Source organism: Ornithorhynchus anatinus, chromosome 9, assembly GCF_004115215.2.
Source record: "Ornithorhynchus anatinus isolate Pmale09 chromosome 9, mOrnAna1.pri.v4, whole genome shotgun sequence".
In the NCBI taxonomy this organism is placed as follows: Eukaryota; Metazoa; Chordata; class Mammalia; order Monotremata; family Ornithorhynchidae; genus Ornithorhynchus; species Ornithorhynchus anatinus.
In genome coordinates this window covers 56,684,907-56,704,621 of record NC_041736.1, presented here as the reverse complement: position 1 = coordinate 56,704,621, position 19,715 = coordinate 56,684,907, and the positions used below count along the sequence as shown (strand labels likewise).

Below are 19,715 nucleotides of genomic sequence, written 5' to 3'. Positions count from 1 at the left end.
AGAGAAGTTCCATCAAGCCGAACTTAACATTGGATGGAAAGATAAGACCTCAGATAATGAGGTTTGCTGGAATGCAGCCATTTCACTGACTGAAGCTAATATCTGTCATGTCAGTGTCTTCAGGAATGGGAAGAGAGTGGATACCTGGATACCCAAACAGCTGCTCGGGGCTATGCCGAAGCGTGAGGATTATAAACAGGGAGGCCCAGAGAAATGCTTAAAAGATGCACTGAAGCAACCTCAGGGGGTGTGGCCAAACTGTGGACAGTTGGGAGACCCACAGTAGAAGACAGACTTGGTGTACAGCCATTACAAAATGGGTGACTTTTTGACCTCTAAAATGTTGCATCACAGAGATAAATGAAAATGGAATGGAAGGTAGCCAATTCTGTAGCCCAGCAAGGGGTAGATAGTTTTACCCTTACAGTGTGGAAGGGATCGTTAGCTGTACTAATAAGCATTTTGCGGTACTTTTTAAGCACTTACAATGTGTCTAGAACAGTTCTAAGCACTGGGGTAGATACGAGTTAATCAGGTCAGATACATTCCCTGATTCACATGTGGCTCTCAGTCTAAGTAGGAGGGAGAATGGGATTTGAATCCCCATTATGCGTGTGAGGAAACTGAGGCACAGAGAAGTGACTTGTCCAAGGTCATAGAGCAGGCGTGTGGCAGAGACAGATTAGAACCCAGATCCTTTGGCTCCGAGGCCTGTGCTTCACTAATAGTAATGTCAAACCACAGACAACTCATCAACCAATTAATGGTGTTTACTGAGCACTTGTTTATTGAGAGTACAATCGAGTTGTTGGTAGTACTGGTAATATTAAGTGCTTACTGTGCGCAGAGCACTGTTCTAAGAATTGGGAGAGAATATACAGGTGGCAGTCAACATGGTCCTGGTCCCTTGTGGGGCTTATCCCTGCTCTCAAGGAGCTTATGATGGTATAACTGTGTTCTTACGAATGAGTTCAAAGATGAGAGGGCCTCTGAGCGAATTGGAGGGAAAGTTAGGGGCATTCACCATCCATAATCACCAGGTTGGTTATGATCTAGGCCAATCATCCTACTGTTCCTCCAGGCAAACCTATTGCCACAGTTGGAGAAGGACCCCTGGGAAGACTGGATCACTGATCTGACCACGGATTATGCATCTTATGAAAATAGACCCTACCAGGAAACTCTATCCCCACCATTCGCTGTGGACAGGGAATGTGTTTACCAACTCCATTATATTGGGCCCTCTTCTCCCCACCCAGGATTTAGTATTATGCCCTGCACAGAGTAAGCACTTACTAAATATGACGGATTCTAGTTGGTAGAGCACGGGCCTGGGAGTCAGAAGAACCTCGGTTCTAATCCCGGCTCTGCCTGTTGTCTATTCTGCCATTTGATCTTGGGTAAGTCACTTAACTTCTCTGTGGCTCAGTTACTTCATCTGTAAAATGGGGATTAAGAGTATAAGCCCCATGTAGGACATGGACCGTGTCCAACCTGATTAGCTTGTATCAATCCCAGTGCTTAGTGCAGTGCCTGGCACTTGGTAAGTGTTTAACAGTGAAACACTACTGGATAGCAATGGGGAAAAAAAACAAGCAAACACGTCCCCCACCCCCAAAAAAAACAACCCCGACAACCAAAAAACTCTCTTCTCTACAAGACCATAGATAGTGTCGTACTGGTTAGATCACTAGTTCATCCATCCCCAGATCTCTCATTATAACTAATCTTTCCTGTAATAATAACCCAACCATGAATGTACTGCTAATGACAATCTTAAATCCTCCTTGATCTTCTAACAGCGCTGTTTTCCCCACGCAAATACCATAAAACCTCTAGTAACCCATCATGAACCTCCCATTTTCGAATTTATCCATGTCTCTTTTTGACCCTCCTGATGTTGGTGGAAGCAGTGCCCCGTTTCATTGCTCTTAGGTGAACATAATCAAACTACTGGAAACAGAAACCCATATGTTTACTTTAAACTTCTTTTACTGGTACTCTTAAGTTAACAGTCCTCTAGACTGTAAGCTCGCTGTGGTCAGGGAATGTGTCTACCAATTCTGTTTACTGTATGCTCCCAAGTACTTAGTACAATGCTCTGTGCATAATAAATGCACAATAAAAGCCACTGATTGCTTGACTACTTCACAGGCCTCCAAAAAGGTTGAGAAAGACAGCCAGCACTTGCAAAAATATTGATTCCGATCTGGATGGGGTTTGCACGAAATCAATGGAAACAGAAATAGAAAGTCAATTTGCCCTCTTAGAACTAATTGTTGCCTTGCCTATGCTCTGTTTCTCACTGAGAAATTCATAGGATAATTCAGTTTCTTATGTAGAATTAGCTTCTGCAAAATTGTAGCCTGTGAAATGTTCTTGATAGCAGTGAAATAGTTGTGGCGTTCCAGGCACCTCTGAATCCGTGAGGACATTTGTTGAGCACTTAATATGTGCGGAACATTGCTCTAAACACTTGGGAGAGAACAACTCAATAAATTGGGTAGACAATGCCTGCCCCCAAGGAGCATAAGTATCTAGAGTTTTAGAGGATTTATTTTTTGTGGTATAGAAGATTAAACAGATTCAACATCCATTTTCACTGCATCATTTATCTTAGGTTGCCTGAAACAGTTAATTACATATGAGCTCCTGTCCTCATAGGGGGTCCCTGGCTCTTTGTCTGAGCAATGAGTCGCTAGTCTGAGTGTCTAATTAAATTGATTTTACCCCAGTGCTTAGTACAGTGCCAGGCACATAGTAAGCACTGAACAAATACCATCATTATTATTATTAGTGGGCACCATATGCTGTACGAAGCACTCGGGAAACTACAAAAGAATCAATCGTTTTTATTGAGCACTTACTTTGAGCAGAGCACTGTATTAAGTGTTTGGGAGAGTAGCATACAACAGAATTAGTGAACACATTCCCTGCCCATAATAAGCTTACAGTCTAGAGGGGAAGATGGACATTAATATCAATAAATAAGTAATTTAGGCGCTCAAGCCATATTCCCAGGCCACAGACAGCATACACTTCAATAGGAGAGACAATAATCAGAATAAATAATTGAAAGTTCAACTGCATTTTCATATGTATATATAATTACATATATACACACAAAGGCAGATGATGGATATAAAGACATACCTATAAGTGCTACATCCAAAAAAAATTGTTTATTGTGGAAATTAAAAAAGTTTTAAAAATACTCCATAGGCTGCTTGAAGTAGAATATACTAGAATGTGGTTTATTATCCAAGGATTAAAGTATATGAGGTGTTTTTACATGAATCGAACACTAAAATCTTGGCAAGCATCAGGCTGTGTATATTTGAGCCTGATTTACGAACATTTGTTAGTCATTTAATTATCTGCTTCTTAATTGGGTTTATCTGGTTATTGGTTTCTTAAAATATGTGCATATTTTAAGGATCACAGAGCAGTCAATTTTGGGAAAAGCTTCATTAAATTACTTTTTCCAGATCCTGTGTTGAATACTCTGAAGTGCGGGAACATATGGGATCCCTTCTACTGTAGCATCTCATGCGAAATATCTTCACTCGGAAAAAAATAATCTGCGGCAACATGCAGTTTCTTTTAGTCAAAATCATACTTTTTAAAGCGCAAGCAATAATATGATTACAGTGTAATTACAGTGCCAAGGCTAAACCATGCCAAATCCTTTTCATTTAAGGAAGAGGTTTATAAATATCAACTTGAAATAGGAAATGCCAATGTAACATAATGAAATTAGTGGGAATGTATTTGAAAATCCTTTCTATTATTTCTCACAAGCTTTTAAAATTAGATTTTTGTGGGGCAGGATGCAGACTTTAAAAAACCTTTAGCACTTTTACAATCAATCGATCGTATTTATTGAGTACGTACTGTGTGCAGAGTTTGGGAGAGCACAGTATAACAGAGTTGGAAGATGCATTTCCTGCCCACAAGAAGCTTACAGTCTAGAGGGAGAGGCAGACATTAATATGAATTACAGATATCTACCTAAGTGCTGTGGGGCTGAGGGAGGGTGTGAATCAAAGGCACAGATCCAAGTACAAGGGTGAAGCAGAAGGAGTGAGAGAAGAGGAAATGAGGGGCCAGTCAGGGAAGGGCTTTTGGAGGAGATGTGCTTTCAATAAAGCGTTGAAGGTCAGGAGTGTGACGGTCAGATATGACTGTCAGATAAGGTTGAATAATAGGGGCCCGGGGGATGGTTTCTGATGGGAGAGGGCAAGAAGTAGAGCTGCCATCTTGGTGGCTTCATCTCTGGCCCTTTTTGGTTCCAAATGGGAAGAAGCGGGGCCCAGGGGAAAGAGCATGGGCCTGGAAGTCCGAAGCCCTGAGTTCTAATTCCTGCTCTGCCACTTACTTGCTGTGTGACCTCGGGTAAGTCACCTAACTTTTACGTGCTTCGCTTCCGTTATATGCAAGATGGGGATTAAGAGTGTGAGGCCCATTTGGGACCTGATTATATCTACCCCATCACTTAGAACAGTGCTTGAGATATAGTTAAATGCTTAACAAATGTCACAGTTATTATTACTATTATTATGAGTAAGAAATTTGTCCCAAAGCAGAGTCACTGTTGCTGATACTGAGATGGCCAAAAAGCGTTCTTCAGGGGTTCCAATTTAATTAGGTTATAAGCTCCTTGATGACAGAAAGCATGTTTCTTGCTAGTGTTGTACTCTTCCAAGTGCTTAGTATAGTGTCTAACAGGCAGTAAGTGTCAGTGATTAATTTCAAGCTGGAAGCCATGGAACTTGGAGCTTGGGTGAAATGTTAGCAAAATATTTAAAAGGTGCAGGGCATATGTGTGTGAGTGTGTGTGTGTAAAAATAAAGCCAGTTTCTTGAAATAATCTAGGTGTCTTGATCTTTGACCCTGAGCAGTAAGGTATCTCAGTGTCAATGCCAAGCGCTTAGTACAGTGCTCTGTACATAGTAAGCGGTCAATAAATACTATTGAATGAACAGTGGCCTTGTAGGAACAATGATGCCATTAGAGAAGAAGAATTGCCACCTGTTTTCAGGTGACCTTCTACCAAGAACTCTATCCAAGTCTTTGTAATGAAATGACTGGGTTCCCCCTGTCTTTGGGGAGATAAAAAAATAATAATTGCTCGTTCCATCTCCGCCAGAGGGAATGAAACCGGGAAAGCAGAATGCCCTGAAAAATGCTGTCCTACTGATCCTTAGCAGGATTGGGGTGGGAATGGGTGTCATTTGCAAAAATGGGCCTTCATTATCGGAAGAACGGGGGGAAATGGAGCTTGGCACAATTGTCCTGACAAATTGCAGGAGCAAATGCTGCTCTTCCTAACTATCTCACTGGTTGAATTTAGTTGTTGGCTGCGATGGGTGTTTTCTCCTAGCAACAGAGCAAGCAATCCCCTCTGCATGATCTCCCTCCCTGTTTTCTGCAACAGCCAAACTGTGAAGTGAAGAGCAGGTTAATGATAAGAGCAGCCTAACATGAAGGTGGAGATGATCACCTCCTGCCATTTTGCTGGGTGAGGTTGATTGTGTTAGCCTTTTTACACAACCCACTAGGGTTCTGGCACCCTGACACTTCTCCTGGGTGAGCCTCCAGCCCACAGGTGAGGCTGAGGAGGAGTGGAGGTCAGGGCATACTGCCGTGGTCCAGAAAAGTCTAACCCTTTAAAATCTCTGGAATGAAAAGAATATTAAGTGCCACTGTTGAGTCACTCATCCTGTGTCTTACCCTTGTCTACTGGTCTCACAGTTCTCGATGAAAACTGTCGATCCCAACACGAGGTGAGGGTAGACTATAGGCTCACTGTGGGCAGGGAATGTGACTGTTTATTATTATATTGTATTCTTCCAAGATCTTAGTACAGTGTTTAGCACACAATAAGTGCTCAATAAATAGGATTGAGTGAATGAATGAATTATATAGTTTGTTTATAACTGGAATCCTCTTCAGCAGTGTGATAAATCAGCTAATTTTCTTTCAGAGTCCTTCAAATGGACTCTTTTGCGATCCCATCTGACAAAAATTGTGAACATTTCCCTTAGATTTTCAGTTTCTTTGTCGTCTTGCATTTTATCCAGTTGGTTTTGCTTTGAAAGCAATCAATCAATGGTATTTAGTGAGCACTTAACATTGGCAGAGCACTTTACTAAGTGCTTGGGAGAGTATGATACAACAGAGATGATAGACATGTTCTCTGCGTACAGGGAGTTTACCATCTAGAGGGGAGGTGGGTCTATCAGTGGAATGGATAAGGTCCTTTTTTCCACTATTATGAAAGCCTGGTTTTGGTATTTTTCACGCTTAAAAGGTCAACAAATAAATATTTACTATTTATTAGACTGGGGAGAAAAATGTAATCTGCTTTGGCTCTCAGGGGAAAACCCCCCCACACAGTGGCTTAATGTAAGATGAAATGGAAAATGTTAAGATGTAACATCTTGGTTGCATTTTGGTGTCATATTAATCCCAGTTTATTTTCTTTAGGAAGTAGGTCCTGCAAAATACTCGGTGCTCTGCAGAAAACCATATTCCTCAAATTCAAGTGTAGGGAGTGAAGTTCTTTCTGTGATGAAGATAGGGGCTGGAATGAACAGACTGAGATGTAATAGTAATCATTAATAGTATAATTATTATTATTAATAATACACTTAAGTGCTTACTATGTGCCAATTACTGGGGTAGATACAAGTTAATCATGTTGAACACAGACTCTCTGACCCACATAAGACTCTTAATTCCCATTTTACAGATGAGGTAACTTGAGGCCCAGTGAAGTTAAGTGACTTGCCCAAGGTCTACAAAGGTACTGAAGGGAAGGAAGTAGTGGAAAGAGCCCAGACCTGGGAATCAGAGGACCAAGGTTCTAATCCCAACTCCCCCATTTGTTTGCCATGTGACCTTGTCTCTGTTTCCTAATAAAGATGATGGTATTTGTTAAGCGCTTACTATGTGCCAAGCACTATTCTAAGCACTGTGGTAGGTACAAGGTAATCAGGTGTCCCAAGTGGGGCTCACAGTCTTAATCCCCATTTTACAGATGAGGGAACTGAGCCACCGAGAAGTGAAGTGACTTGCCCAAGGTCATACAGCAGACAAGTGGTAGATCCTGGATTAGAACCCATGTCCTCTGACTCCCAAGCCCCAGCTTGTTACTAAGCCATACTTTCCTCATCTTTTACAGATGAAATCCTACTCCTTTAACTTATACTGGGACTCCCGTGTGGGACAGGGACTCTGTCCAACCTGATTATAATAATGTTGGAATTTGTTAAGCGCTTACTATGTGCCGAGCACTGTTCTAAGCGCTAGGGTAGACACAGGGGAATCAGGTTGTCCCACGTGGGGCTCACAGTCTTCATCCCCATTTTACAGATGAGGTAACTGAGGCACCGAGAAGTTAAGTGACTTGCCCAAAGTCACACAGCTGACAAGTGGCCGAGCCGGGATTCGAACCCATGACCTCTGACTCCAAAGCCCGTGCTCTTTCGACTGAGCCACACTGCTTATCTTATATCTACCCCAGTGCTTAGTACAGTGCTTGGCACTTATTAAGTGCTTCCCCCCAAAAATTAATTGTTATTACTGATAGCAATAGCCTTGAATTTAGTTGGCCTTGGAGAAGGTGGGATTTTTGAAAGCTGAGGCCTGTTGAACTTCTTGGGCTTTTTTTTTTCAGTAGTATTTGTTAAGTGCTTACTATGTGGCATGCACTGTACTAAGCACTGGGAGTAGATACATGCTCATCACGGTCCATGTCCCATGTAGGGCTCACAGTCTCAGTCCCCATTTTCAGATGAGGTAACTGAGGTCCAAAAAAGTGAAGTGACGTGCCCAAGGTCATACAGCAGACAAATGGCAGAGCCAGAATTAGAACCAAGGTCCTTCTGACTTCCAGTCCTGTGCTCTCTCCACCAGACCACACTGCTTTTCGCAGGGGTTGGTTTTTGAAGTTCTCCTGCTCTCCATGGGTATTTACTGTTTTAGTCCTCACCCGGAGGTTTCCGGGTAACTTCTTCAAGAAAACCTCCTTTAGCCTGTCCGGAGAGGCCAAAAAGATGGTCTGGCTATTTCAAACTTTCAATGAGTATTGATATTTTAAAGTGGAAAACTAAGATTCCAGAACTGCTGATTTTGCCACTTGGAATCTCTTTCTTTCTCCCTCAGGTACATCAAGTTTCTGAAATTAGGTAAGCCCAATTTGCCATCTTCCCAAAAGGAAGCACAAGTCATCTGATGGCATCCTTTTTCTCTTTGTTTCGCCATCCAATCCAGTACTTTCCGGTCTGGCTTAAACCCCTGGGAAGTAGCATAACTAGGGTCTGTTGCCTAGTAACAGAAGAGAAGTCTTAAAGTTTTTGTGTTTTTAATAATTCAGGGTCCTTCCTACTATCCACCGGCCTTATTAATGTGAATTTGGGGTTGGTGGAAGCCATGGGTGTTTTGCCCTGGAGTGGAAATATTTTGACTCTCTGATCCCTGCTTTTCACTGTTTCCTTGGCCACAGGGCAGTGTTGGTTAATGTAAAGAACATGGGTCTGGGATTCAGGTGACCTTTATTCTGGTTCCAGCTTTGCTACTGACCTGATGTGACACAATGGGCAAATCAGCTAACCTCTCTGGACCTCAGTTTTCTCATCTGTAAATAGGGTAAAAGATAGTTTGTGATTCCTGTGTTAGAATGTCCCTTTTGTCGAACGGAGTGCTTATAATGAATGCCATACTTATTACAAGGTAATCAAACAGTGGTATTAATTAAGTGCCTCTTGTGTGCCGAGCATTGTACTGAGCACTTAGGAAAGTACAGTACAATAGAGTTGGTAGTGATCAGATCAGGCACAGTCATTCATTCATTCAGTCATTATTTATTGAGCACTTCCTGTGTGCAGAGCATTCGTTCATTCAATCTTATTTATTGAGCGCTTACTGTGTGCAAAGCACTGTACTAAGAACTTGGGAGAGTACACTATAACAACAAATAGACGTATTCCTGCCCACAGTGAGCTCACAGTCTCCGGCTGGGGCTTACAGGCTACCGTTTATAGCCTAAAAATGTAGGGAAGCAGGTAACTTCTCCCCATTGAATAGAGGAAGAAATTCAAGTTTACACTCCCCTAACTACCTTAGGCTCTGGTTCACCTTGGGAAGAATAGTGATTGTGGTTTTGGTTAAGCACCTACTATTTGCCAAGCACCGTACTAAGCACCGGGGTAGAGAAAAGACAATCAGATCTCACTCGAGGCTCACAGTGTAAGTAGGAGGGAGAACAGTTATTGAATCCCCATTTTCTAGATGACTAATAATAATAATGGTATTTGTTAAGCGCTTACTATATGCCAGGCACTGTTCTAAGTGCTGGATGGGCAGGGAACATGTCTACCAACTCTGTTATATTGTAATCTCCCAAGTATTTAGTAGTGCTCTGCACACGGTAAGTGCTAAATGGGTATGGTTGACTATTTGAGGGGCCTGAGGCACAGGGAAATTGCAACTTGGCCAAGATCACAGAACAGATAAGTGGCAGAGCTGAACCTAGAATCCAGGGCCTCTGATTCCCAGTCCTGCACTCTTTTCACTAGGCCAGGCTGCTTCGCAGTGATATAATATATGCACAGAAGGAGATGTGTTCTCTAGAATACATAATAAGACTACTCCCCTAACTCCGTGCCAAAGTCCCTAAGCTGCTTTCCATTATTGCATCACATCTTTCACAATCAAGTCTCATGCAAATATGTGAAATGTTGAGATTATCCTTGCTGAGAAAGCCAGTTTAAATAATAATTAGGTACTTGTTCAGCGCTTACTATGTTCTAAGCACGGTTTTAAGTGCTGGGGTAATAATAATAATAATAATGATAATGTTGGTATTTGTTAAGCGCTTACTATGTGCAAAGCACTGTTCTAAGCACTGGGGTAGATACAGGGTAATCAGTTTGTCCCATGTGAGGCTCACAGTCTTAATCCCCATTTTACAGATGAGGTAACTGAGGTCCAGAGAAGTTAAGTGACCTGCCCACAGTCACACAGCTGACAAGTGGCAGAGTCGGTATTCGAACCCATGACCTATGACTCCTAAGCCCGGGCTCTTTCCACTAAGCCACGTTGATCAGGACGGACAAGTCCCTGTTTCATATCAGGCTCGCAATCTTAATGCCCATTTTATAGATGAGGTAACTGAGTCCCAGAGAATGATGATGATGATGATGGTATTTGTTAAGCGCTTACTATGTGCCAAGCACTGTTCTAAGTGCTGCGGTAGATACAAGGTAATCAGGTCGTCCCACACATGGGGCTCACAGTTCTTAATCCCCATTTTTCACAGAGAAGTTAAGTGATTTGCCCAAGGTCACACAACAGACAAGTGTCAAAGTTGGGCTTAGAACCCATGTCCTCTGACTCCCAAGCCCGTGCTCTTGCCACTAGGCCACTCTGCTTCTCCCACACTGCAACCAGCCCCCTCACCATCACTGCGGCTAAAACTGTAAGTCTGCGGAGTCCGTGGTTCTCAAGAAGTCTGTGGTTTTCATGAAGCATGATGCAGATTGGGCCTGGAAATGTGAATTTCCTTTTCCATACTAAAATATTTTCTGGAGCAAAGTCAAGTGAGGGCGACCAAGCCGCTTTTTAACTCAGAATCGACACGCCCTTCACCTTGAGCTAACCTGGCTTTATCAGGCATTCAAATCATGCTTTTGCCTTAACTGCCAGAATCTGCTCTTCCTCTTCCTTGCCAGGAGTTCCTGCAAAAATTCTGCATCTGCTAATGATTCAGTGCAATAAACAAAGCATATTGTTTTAGGAAGAAGCTTGAACTCAGTAGCCAGCAAGAAGAGATGAAAGTGTTGATTCTTTACTGGAAGTATTTTTTCAGTTTTGTCAAGCTTTTCCAAAATCCTTCTTTCACATTTTCCTCTTTATTTCCATATGTTTTTACTATTAGTTAATGTGCTGTTCATTAAACAGCTACACTGGATGGCTTAGATTTGCCACGTGATGTTAATAGATTCAAACCCTCCTCCGATAATGAGAGTTGTAAACGATGACTAATAACCAGTTGGAAAACTGGCCTTATTCCACAGATGAACAACGCTGGCCAGTAACACATTTATTAGACCTCAGAAACCAAATTTAAGCAGATATTCTTTTGTGGTCTTAAATTCCCTAATAATCTGTCTTTCAAACCCAAGGAAAGGAAAGAAATCAATGGTATGTTTCCTCATTTGGTGACCTAGAAGATTCATTCTCCTATGTTTTATTTAAACTATCACACTTTACTCCCAAGCGAATACAGTACGCAATCTTCTCTCGGCAGCCTTGACCAATGGTCGTTTTTCAAGGTTCAGCGTAGAAAACCAGATTTAGAAATATTTTGGATGCAAACGAATAAGTGAGAACAAGATTGAGACCCTAGTCCTTTGTTCTACTGGCCCCTGAGAGCTGTTTAAACCAAAGCATGATTTGATTGTTGCATCAAACTAGTGAAGGTGCACATCACTCTCAAGTCAAAAATATCTTAGATGGTCTGTTTGTTCTTTTTTTTTTTAATGTTGGCTTTTAGAAAATGCATTAAAGCCACCAGGCAAGCTGCCAACTGATGTTTTGCCATGGCCTAAAGGGCATTTTGCCAACCAAGGAAGGGATTCAGTAGCTTGAAGGAAAATACATGTCCTCTATGCATTTATTTGTTAGGTGGTAATTCATTTCTTCTTTTATCTCTCCTCCAATGCTTTGGTAGTCAATAGATTAATAACAATTGCGTTCACTGTTATCAGTGGTAAAGGTATATCACTTTAGATTGGGGAATTTAGGTAATTTCATTTGTGGCTCTCCAAATAATTTGTAGCCTACTTTATTGAGGTAAGTCTTGGGCCAAATTCCATAAGATTTTCATCATTTCAGAACTTGGGAGAGTAAAATATTCTTAAAAGCATCTATGATGATACTTAGTCTTATCGCAGGATTAGTAGCATTATGAAAAAAAAATGTTTGTCGACGGAATAATTCAAGTTCCATTAGAAGTTGTAGTAGTAATATTTTTTGAGCACCTATTGAATGCAACATACTGTACTAAGCACTTGGGAAAGTGCAGCAGAAGCCAAATGCTCATTCCCTGCCTACAAGGAGCTTAAACTTTAATGCTGTATTGATCCTCTAAGGATGCTTCACACTGTGGAGAGAGACTGTAAACTTGTTGTGAGCAGGGAATGTGTCAGTTTATTGTTGTATTGTACTCTCTCAAGCACTTAGTACAGTGCTTAGCAAACAGTAAGTGCTCAATAAATACCTGTGAATGAATGAAAGAATAGGGACAGGGGGCATAGTTTATTTTAGTAAGCATTCAGTAAATGCCACTGTTTGATTGAACCTGGGACTGGGAACCAGGAGTCCTAATCCCAGCTCTGTCATTGCCCTGCTCTGTGACCTTGAGAAAGTTGCTTAAACTTTCTAGGCCTCAGTTTTCTCTTTTTTAGTTGGAGAGAAGATATCTATTCTCCCTCCTTTCTCAGACTCTGAGTCCTGTGTGACTTAAGTACTCCACTATTTAGCACATAAGATTTCAATAAATACTATCAAAAAAGGAAAAAGGCATAGCCACCAGATTTTTTTATGGCTTTCTTTACCAAAAGGTGGAGATAGGGAAAGCTCTTCTGAAATCATACCTCCTCCAGAAGACCGTCCCTGTTGAATCTCCCACCCTCTGCCATATCATGTTTCCATATCACATAAACACTTGCATACTATCTCCCACCTCAGCACATATTTTTATAATCTGTGGCTTCTTCCTATCTCCAATTTATTTTAGCCTTGGGTTTTTTTTTTTGGTGTTTGTTGTGACTGTGGTATTTTTTAAGCACTTATTCTATGCCAGGCACTGTATTAAGCACTGGGGTAGATACAAGGTAGATACAAGGTTAGAACAGGATCCCTGTCCAATTATAAGGCTCACAGTCTTACTCCCCATTTTACAGATGAGGATGTCTTCCCTGCTGGATTGTAAGCTCTTTGAAAGCAGGGATCGTGTCTCCTAACCCGATTGCGTGAAGTGCTTGGGTGATGCCCTGCACACAGAAGGCATTTAGTAAATACCCCATTGCTTGATTAAAAGTTCTGAAGAATGAAAAGAATGAGCTGTGTCATGACAGTCCCCAGTGGGTAATTGTTCTTGTCTGTCCGTCTCCCCCGATTAGACTGTAAGCCCGTCAAACGGCAGGGACTGTATCTGTTGCCGACTTGTTCATCCCAAGCGCTTAGTACAGTGCTCTGCACATAGTAAGCGCTCAATAAATACTATTGAATGAATACCCTTGATGGGGAGGATAAATATCCTCAATTACCTTGTCCCCTACTACCTTACTTCGCTGCTCTCCCAATACAAACCAGCCCACACACTTGGTTCCTCTAATGCTAACCTACTTGCTGTACCTCAGGCTCATTTATCTTATCGTTGACCTCTTGCCCACATCCTGCTGTTGGCCTGTGTAGGGGACGTTGTGCCCCGGCTCTGACCCGCCAGAGTTTCAAGACCAAGGCTGTGTTTTCGTGGTTATGGTATGTGACCTGGACCTGCGCAGATCGAGCTGGTAAACACCTTATCTAAGCTGTTTTGCTTCTGTAGTGATGTCATGTGGCATATAAGGAGGTGGCTCTAGTTAGGCGGGGTGTGGTGTGTCTCCTGTGCCCTGCCGCCACCCAGGGCTGTCCCGTAAGTAACTTCCCCAAATAAACCACTTTTCTATAGATCTCACTAAACCTGACTGGCGTGGTCTGCTTCCTTTTCCGGAATCTGGGCAACTCGACGGCATGTGCCTTTACAGCCTGGAATGCCCTCCCTCTTCATATCTAACAATTACCCTCACCAACTTCGAAGGCTTTTTGAAGCACATTTCTTCCCAGAGGGCTTCCCTGGCTAAGCCCTCATCTCCTCTTCTCCCATAACCTTCTCTGTCACCCTTACACTTATATTTGCTCCCTTTTTTCACCGCTTCCTCAGCCCAAAGCACTTATGTACATATCCCTAATTTATTTATATTAATGTCTGTCACCCCCTTCTAGACTGCAAGTTCATTGTTGGGAGGGAATGTGTCTACCAACTCTGTTATCTAGTACACTCCCAAGAAAGAAGCAGTGTGGTCTAGTGGATAGAGCATGGGCCTGGGAGTCATAAGGACCTGGGTTCTAATCCTGGCTCCACCACTTGTCTGCCATGTGACCTTGGGCAGGTCACTTCACTTCTCTGTGCCTCAATTACTTCATCTATGAGATAGAGATTAAGACTGTGAGCCCCATGCCAGGACAACGACTGTGCCCGACCTGATAATCGTGTATCTACCCCAGTGCTAAGTACAGTGCCTAGCACATAATAAACACATCAAATACCATGAAAAAAAGGGGCTTGGGCTTGCTCAGGTGGATCTGATCAGTCTGATCAGCCTAAACAATCCTACGTAGTTTGTATCTGGAGAAACTTCTTTGGGAAGAATTACCTGGTGCAGAAAGGTGTGGTTGCCAGTTTCTTACTGAGGAAACCAGTTGGGCCTGATAAAATATTTCATCAGCATGTTTGCTGTTCTGTGTCTCTGTGTTTTGCCAAATTGTGTGTGTGTGTGTGTGGGGGGGGGGGGTTCCAAGAAGCACCACCTGATTGGCTGGCAATCACTCATTGTTCAGTTCGCAGACGAAAGGCTCATCAATTTGTTACATGCCCAATCTTGGCTACTGTAACTTGTGGAATAATGCTTTCTCTAGCTCCCTGGAGATAAATAATTCATGGGGGGATAGTGCGGGAGGTAGAAAATTGAGAGACAAACAATGCACTTTGGAAATTCTCTTTTTTTATGGTATTTGTTCAGTGCTTACTTTGGGTCAAGTACTGTTCTAAGCACTGAAGTAGATACAAATTAATCAGGTTGGACACAGTCTCTGTCCCACATGGGAACTCACAGTTGGAGTAGGAGGGAGTCTAGGGATTGAATCTCCACTTTGCAGTTGAGGATACTGATATCGTGGCTAGCTCACTGAGCCAGTATCACTCATCAGGGCTAAAATTTGCAGATGTTTATAGTCACCCTGGAGAATGGGGGAAGATCATCCATAGATTTAGGGTGGCAAAATCCAAAATGCTTCCTTCTCTTTGACTTGATAAGTAAATACCGCAGAGCAGCATTAGGGGCAGTGAGGCCCAGTAGAAAGAAGACAGGACGGGGAGTTAGAAGATCTGGTTTCTAATTCCAGCTCTGGGATTTGAATGGGCAAGTCACTTAACTTCTCCAGGCCTTGGTTTCCTTATCAGCAAGTGGGGATATGAGACTTGCTTTCTCTCCTTCTCTGGATTGTAGCCCCGTGTGGGAAAGGGACCGTGTCTGATCTAATTGTTTTGTATCTAATTTAATGCTTAGCACAGTATTTGATGCTTAGCATGAACCAGCATTAACTCAGTGACATCCTCCCTCAGGTCTAGTTCTGCCCTTTCCTTCATAGATGACAGACCATGATTCTCCTCACCTTTAAAACCCCCCCTAAAATCACGTCTCCTCTAAGAGGTCTTCCCTGACTTAACCCTCATTTCCCCTGTCTGCCTTTCCCTTGTGTTTGGCTTCAACTATACTTCCCATTAGGATGGTTTAATTTATGCCAAAAAGATGGCTTGCCATAAAATCTGTGAAAATGATTAAAATCTCTGTGATCTCCATAGACTTCTCTCCTTTCCTTCCCTAAAGGAATATTGAATTGGAGGATGAAGTCACTTACCCAGTAAATTGAATCAAGTCCTACTAAAAGCCTATGTTAAGTTAATTACTTACATCATTATGTAATTACTATGTTAAGGTTGAATTATGGAGCTCTGCATTTGCTAATCAACTAATGCTATTTATTGAGTGCTCACTGTGTGCTGAGCACTGTACTAAGCTCTTGGGAGAGAACAAAGCCATGGAGTTGGTAGACACGTTCCAAATATCCTTTTTTTTCCTATAGCCTGAGCAGTTGCCAAAAAGGGGACGACATTCTTATTATTGGAAAAATTAAAAAAAAAAATTCCTCCTCATCCTTGATGCTCACAAGAGAGGGGAAAAGGTAGAAAATGAATTATTGGAAAGTCAGGTAAAATTGCTGCAGATAGAGATCAATGAGCGGGCGTTTCCCATAGTGACTCTGTTTTGAATTTCTGCAGCTTCTGTCTTTAGCTCTTTCTAGTGAGAGGAAGAAATAGTGATGACAGTGAGGGGTGAAAATTGGGTTTTCAGCTTGTGATTTCCATTTACATTGTCTCCCACACTCCTCTTGTCATGCAGTCCACATCCTTTTCAATCAGATCTCTCTCTGAGGTACCAAACCTGAGCTTTTCTAGTGGCCAGTCAGTTTAATGGCACCTACTGTAGGGACAACTAGGAGCTGAGCTAGAAAGACTGAGCTAGAAAGGAAACCAGAAGGGATGCTTCCTAGTCTCCTGATTCCTTGGAAATCATGGTATTTGTTGAGTCTTACTATGTGCTGATCACTGTTCTAAGCACTGGGGTAGATACCAGTGTGGCTCAGTGGAAAGACCCCGGGCTTGGGAGTCAGAGGTCATGGGTTCGAATCCCGGCTCTGCCATTTGTCAGCTGTGGGACTGTGGGCAAGTCACTTCACCTCTCGGTGCCTCAGTTCCCTCATCTGTAAAATGGGGATCAACTGTGAGCCTCACGTGGGACAACCTGATGACCCTATATCCACCCCAGCGCTTAGAACAGTGCTCTGCACATAGTAAGCGCTTAACAAATACCAACATTATTATACAACTTAATCAGGTTGTATGTAGTCCCTGTCCTATATAGGGCTGACAGTCTAAGAGGAAGGGAGGAGGATTTAAGCCCCATTTTACAGTTGAGGTAACTGAGGCAGAGAGAAGTGAAGTGGCTTGCTCAAGATAACGCAATAGACACGTGGCCTAGTTGGGATTAAAGCTCAGGCCCTTTGACTCCCAGGCCCTAGGGGACACTACTTCTCCTGATAACAGGAAGCACTCAGCCACAGTGCTTTTAAGGGGCTGTTGAGCCTATGTTATATGGCAGTCTCTCTGAGCTCTAAGACAGTGCTCTGAGATGGGATCAATAATGGACAAATGTTGCTTAAGGTAGTAGTAAGTGTCTGGCTGTAGTAAATATTAAAAAAATCCAAGGGCATTAAGGGAGGAAGTTTCTCTCCTGATTCTTGTCTCTTTTCCCTTCTGCCACTTCTGCAAAGTGTTCTGTTCCATTTGTTATGAAATTTAGAGTCTTGAAATTAGCTTTCTTTTCCCCTCATTTCCTATCAAAGACAATTATTGCTGGCTTCTGCTGCTCCTTTCTACACAGTAGCTTCAAATTTCCAGTTTGCTTCCATCGTGGATTGTGACTTTTATATTAACAACTAGAGCCTTTTTGGTCTTCTTCGCCAATCAAATTGAATTGGCCTTTTCCTCCACCATGTCAATCTTTCCCTGGTTTTCCAATACCTTGCACTTGGATCCACATTAAGATTCTTCTCTATTTCTTCAAGTTCACTCATTGTCTTTGCCTAAAGGCAAAGCACATCTCTGTGGGCAGGAAATCTGTCTACCAAGCACTTAGTTCAGTGCTCTGCACACAGTAAGCGCTCAATAAATCTAATTAATTCTTACTCTTCCTCCATTTCCTTGCCATTTGAACTTTCTCTACTTGCACTTCCCATCCAGATGTAGTGGAGAGGGGGAAGGGGGAAAGAGGTGGCTGAGATGAAAGGTTAATCAGGGAAGGCCTCCTGGAGGAGGTAGGATTTCACAAGGATCTTGAAGATGGGGAGAGCGGTGGTCTGCCGGGTGTGAAGAAGGAAGGAGTTTTTATTTTTGTTTTTATGGTCTTTGTTAAGCACTTACTATGTGCCAGGCACTGTACTAAGCCCTGGATAGATACAAGTTTGTCAGGTTGGACACAGTCCCTGTCCCACAAGGGGTTCACAGTTTTAATCCCCATTTTACGGATGAGGTAACAGGGGCACAGAGAAGTTAAATGACTTGCCCAAGTTCACGCAACATACAAGTGGCAGAACCAGAATTAGAACATCGGTCCTTCAGACTCCCAGGCCCTTGCTCTAACCACTAGGATATGCTGTTTCTCAGAGACAGTTCCAGTGAGAAGAGAAGGTTACAACTCTCCAAACCAACAGCTTAGCTGCAACAAAAATATACTTACAAATCCCTTTTCTGATGAATTGAAAATGAGAAGGGGACCACTTCATTACTGCCATTAGATTTGTTGTTGTTGGACTGTGACAGTCACCTGTGCTTAGTGGTATTTAGCATGTATCATGTGTCCCACATGTTGCCTGGGTGACAAGTTTTTCCGGCTCGCAGCTAGTCCTCCCCCCTCCACTGCAGTGTGTATATGGATTGGCGGAGGAGACGGGAGAATTTTAATATTCTTGAGTGCCCTCAGCTGTCTCCATGCGGTTTCCTTCCCTGTCACTAGTATACACTTGTCTCTAGCACATCATTTCTTATTTTTGTGGCTCAACAGAATGTTTTTTCATGTACTCATTACTAATCTGGGCCCCGCTCTGTTATGATAGAAAGGGACATTTCCAAATGATGCTTAAGTCAGCATTCACGGTCAGACTAGAGAGGCATTGGGGATAGAATCTCAATGTGTTATGCTCACCTACAGCCCAAGTCCAGACATCTGCGTTTATTCAACCACTTCACAGCCCTCATTAAAGCAGCATTTCCTCTTCCTAAGGTGTTCCTCCTGCCGGCATTTCGTAAACACCCGTTTCTTCTGTATTTTCTCCTGCGGATTTTTGTTGCCCGCACAAGTTGTGAGCGCACGCCTTCTGAGGTGGGATGGGAGTTGGTCCGGCCGTAAACTCAGATCAGAGATTGGCTTTGGGAAGGTGGTGGAAAGCTGTGGGAGGTGACAGCCTGTTTCATTTTAGGCAGAAAGCAAAAAGGATGGAAAGGAGAGGGCGTCTGAAAGCATTAAAAATGTTCACGGCTCAAGTTGATATTAAATGATTCAGTCACTTACAGACTCTTGTTCATATGCAAAACTGGAAGAGAGTTTTCGGCTTATAGGAATTGGTGTGAACAGCTTTTTAGTTTGGAAGCAGCTATAAACTTTGCAGTTGAATAAAAGATAGGGCTAAATTCAACATGAGAAATCCCTTTTTTTGGTGCGGAATGAATATCTGTGTCCTTTTCCGAGGTCATCTTGCTTCTCTTGGACTGTTCGAAGTTCTTGTTACTGTCCTCTGTGCTCAGTAGGTACTTATCGAATAGTATGATGATGATGATGGTGGTGGAGTGGAGATCAATGAGTTGTATTTATTAAATGCCTGTTGTGAATAGAGCACTATATTAAGCTCTTGGGAGAATACAACAATTCCTGCCCTTATGGAGCCCTCAAGGATTGAGGAGGGTCAAGGGAAAATCACTAATATTTGAGAAAACCAAAGGCAGAATTTTCAACTTGGCTAATTATCTCTCATGTTGTCTGTGTAGACTCATGTTTGATGCATAAACATGAAGCTGTGGTAGAGAAGCAGCTTAGCCTAGTGGTTAGAGCCCAGTTCCGGGAATCAGAAGGACCCATGTTCTAATCCTGGCTCAGTCATTTGTCTGCTGTGTGACCTTGGGCAAATCACTTTGCTTATCTGGACCTGTTACCTCATCTGTAAAATGAGGATTATGCCTGTGAGCTCCATATGGGTTATTTATTGCTGAA

The 19,715-nt window shown here is 42.6% G+C and overlaps 1 protein-coding gene across 1 annotated transcript in view; it reads left to right on the top strand.

Annotated features, from left to right (window-relative positions):
• Positions 1-19,715, top strand: part of CCDC85A (coiled-coil domain containing 85A) — a 110,105-nt gene that overhangs the window by 21,735 nt on the left and 68,655 nt on the right. The window lies entirely within an intron of this gene.